This window comes from Synchiropus splendidus, chromosome 7 (assembly GCF_027744825.2).
Source record: "Synchiropus splendidus isolate RoL2022-P1 chromosome 7, RoL_Sspl_1.0, whole genome shotgun sequence".
Lineage (NCBI taxonomy): Eukaryota > Metazoa > Chordata > Actinopteri > Syngnathiformes > Callionymidae > Synchiropus > Synchiropus splendidus.
The window spans coordinates 21949329-21953199 of NC_071340.1; the positions used below are offsets into that span (position 1 = coordinate 21949329).

The following is a 3871-nucleotide window of genomic DNA, read 5'->3' on the forward strand; positions in this document are numbered from 1 at the left end:
ACCTGCATTAAGGGCAGTGAACTACTCAAAAAGGTCATTTAGCACAATCCTATTGATTTATTTATTTATTTATTTTCCAAGTTCCAAACTGCTATATCGGCGTCTAAGACCAAATTAACAACCAGGCTACGTCGCGATTCACTGTGTTCTGAGTTGAGGACAAACTGTGGTTTCTTGAAACAAATGAATGCAAAGCACTTCTGTACTGATCAGTTTGAATCATAAATGAAAAGCATGACACGTAAGGGCACCCAATCATATGGTACATATTGCCTCATCCTTTTAACAAATATGTTTCATAGCCCTATTAAAAGGGGTCTTCATCCGTCCTGTCAGGCGGCAGCCAGGCAGGTTTTTTACTTTAATTACACTATCCAATTAAAAAAACCCGGCGCTGCATTCTGATCCGCCTCTCCTTGGCTTTGAGTGGATATGACATTTACAAGGCTCGCCTTTCAAGCGGACAATAGCCTGATTGATGAGGTGCAGACGCTCGGAAGGAGGCGATCGCCATGTGGAAGCAGCGCTTAGTGCACTTTGATTTATTTATCATCTGTTTCCACAGCAAGGTCTGACGCCGCTAGGTAGCCGCCGACGCTAGCTCACACAGCAGCGGGGGACCCCGGGTTTTAACATGAGATCAAGCCGCCGATCCCGCCGCGACCTGCGAGTGGGTGGGGGATTGTTGCGCCGCGGCGTTGAGTCCGGTAAATATTGCCGTTATTGACATGGACGTGCTGTGGTCAGCCAGCAGGGGCCTCTTGTTAGCTGACTCTGGCTGGTGTGTGTGTTTAGGGGATGATTAATTCGCTCAGCTGAGGAGGGAGGCTGGAACCAGTCCACTGGAAGAAGACCCCGGCATCTATGTCAGAGATTAGTAATACTGCGAGACAAACACAACCAGTATCCAGGAGAAAACATCTTAAAATGACAAGGTAAAACCTCCATCTGTGATGGTGCAGGTCCCACAAGGAACTGCAACTGAATATGTTGCTGGCACTTCTACAGGAACTACTGTATTTAATGCCCGGATCGTGGACCTGGCTGAGGAAGGAGGCTGGAACCAGTCCACTGGAAGAAGACCCCGGCATCTATGTCAGAGATTAGTAATACTGCGAGACAAACACAACCAGTATCCAGGAGAAAACATCTTAAAATGACAAGGTAAAACCTCCATCAATGATGGTGCAGGTCCCACAAGGAACTGCAACTGAATATGTTGCTGGCACTTCTACAGGAACTACCTTATTTAATGCCCGGATCATGCAACTGGGGTCCAGATAGACCATGGAAGTGAAGGCCTGGATGCTGCCGCAGCTCCTCAGGAGCCGCTGATGATTTTAGCCTCTGACATCTCTCTTGTCTTCACTCTTGTACAGTGACGGAGTCAGAATAATTGAAAGTAATATTTCATTTTTCAGCGCACTTCCACTCGCTAATTACAAAAGGTCAGGCTTTCCTCTCATCCGAGAAAAGGTCTGAAGCGCAAGTGGTATTTGCGTCCATATTTAGTCCTGTTCCAGCCTCACTGGAGGCTGAGTCTTGATCTAGATGGTCTCAGTGAAGATGTTCCGTGGCTTGTTTGACAGGAGAGTGTCGCCTGACTTCCCTTCAGGACAAAGCTTCACCGCTTCATCTCGGCCCGAAACGTACGTCCCGATGTCCGATCAATACTCTGCTTTAACATTTTGGCAAAAAGCAATAAAGCATCTATTAAGCAGAGGCCACGGCAGTCGCCATTATCGCTGAGCAGCAGCCTGTTGTCATGATGGTCAGTCGTGGGAGATGGACTCGGGGCGAGACACCCATGTTGTTTATGATCCTGCAGCATCCTCCATGGAGACGCTGAAGGGGGGAGTCAGGAGACAGATGCCTAACGACTCCCTCAAGGCCACGGCTCTGGGCCCTATCTCAGCCCCATTTTGCTACGGTTGCCATGGTTACTGACCCGAACCCCCGTGGAAGGACAAGCAACAACAGTTTATTGTTGAAAGTATGTGAAATAAAGTATTGTTGTGATATCTGCGGCCTGGAATGTCAATGACCCCATATTTGTTTACTGATATTAGAATAAACGTATAATAATAATAATAACAATAATGTTATTAATAATAATAATAATAATGATATTATTATTATTATTATGCTCTTCAAGTCATTTGGAACAAAATCTTTAAATCTTGATTTCCTTCAATAAAATAAAATAAAAATAATTATTTATTATTTAGTTTCAAATCTTGACATCAAAAGCGCTGGTTTGCAATATGAATTATATATTATATATAAAATATATATTATGTATATATAAAATAATTCATGAATTGACATTTACATTTGCAGCACATCATCTTATATATTACATGATGTGACCCTAGTAGTCGGCTCTGTCTGGAAGGTAGGTGTTAATGTTAACACTATGTCACCAATACACTGCAAATATGAGAAGAACAAGAAAAAAGTTCAGATAACCATTACAGATAAATAAATGCCATTACAGTACTGAAAGGGAGATGCACAGAGTTACTTCACCTGAATAAGAAGATAAGTTTCTAATGTGATAAAAATGAAGTTGCATTTTCGTCTTAACTCAAAATTTGAAACCAAACAAAAACATGATGCACTAGACACATCGCAGCTATGATGATAACAACAACAACAAACATGGAGGAATCCCTGAACAAAAGCATCTACTTGCTTTTGTTCAGGGAGGTTTTTCGCTACACAATGGCCAGGGTTTCCACTGCTCTGAATGGACTTGAAATTCTTATGAAACTGAATTTTTTATACAAATATTTTTAAGGCGTTAAAAGAGCTTTAGTTTCAATAAGGTGATATAAAAACTTCAATATAAACAGTATTTTGTTGTTTAAATGTATGTATGGGTCCATCATTTGATTCAGTAATATACCAAATTCATTCACTAGATTTTATATATATATATATATATATATATATATATATATATATATATATATATATATACATATATATATATATATATATATATATATATATATATATATATATATATATATATATGTATATATATATATATATATATATATATAAAAGCCAGTCGCCGTAGCAACATACTGTATGATGAAAAGAGCCTCATAATTATGCCATAAACCGCTGACAGCCAGTCACACTGTGGCCTTCACTCATTCTAATAATTATGTATTTGTTTGCATGTTCAGGATTATTTTTCTCCCCCCACGGCTCATTGTATATCAATCTGCCTGATCAAACAATGTGAGTTTACCAACAACAAATCTTGTTCCAGCTTCATTACATCACTCAGGCGCCGTGGAAACAACAGCTTGTAAATCAACAAGTGTTGGGCTCAGACTGACTCTGTGTGACTCTTGAATATGCCACGATACTTTAACATCAGTGTGTGCGCACGTGTGTGTGTGTGTGCGCGCCTGCGTTGATAAATATGGAATGAATAGTTTTATAAATATAGACAATGGCTGCTAAGTAGAAATGTGTCAGAGAAATGAAATGAGAAAGTTGAATGAAAATGGTGTGAGCCGTTTCAGGAGTGACAGAAGATGCTCCCTCCTGCAACATGCAGAGGACAAATTCCCCAGGAACAATTACTTAAATAATTGGGCTTTCAAAGAGAAGATTGATCGTCTAAAAGCTGTTTTCTGTGGAGAATCCATTAGGGGAAACCATTTTTCTCGCTCCTTGACATAGTGTTTTTTTATTAATTTTCACTCGCAGAGATGCATGATTCTGGGCTTTTCTGCTGCTCTGTCACGGCGCCGTGATGAACTGCGCTGCACACGCAGAAAAGTCATCAGGACCATCATTTAGAACCAACCTCGGATTAACTGCGCGCACGCACGTTCATCGACATTTATGC

At 40.6% G+C, this 3871-nt stretch overlaps 1 long non-coding RNA gene across 1 annotated transcript; it reads left to right on the forward strand.

Annotated features, from left to right (window-relative positions):
• The first annotated feature begins 621 nt into the window (after positions 1-621).
• Positions 622-1660, forward strand: LOC128762981 (uncharacterized). The gene is made up of 4 exons (XR_008415600.1): positions 622-707; positions 796-935; positions 1009-1164; positions 1238-1660. It is a non-coding gene; the product is annotated as an uncharacterized LOC128762981 (long non-coding RNA).
• The last annotated feature ends 2211 nt before the right edge of the window (positions 1661-3871 follow it).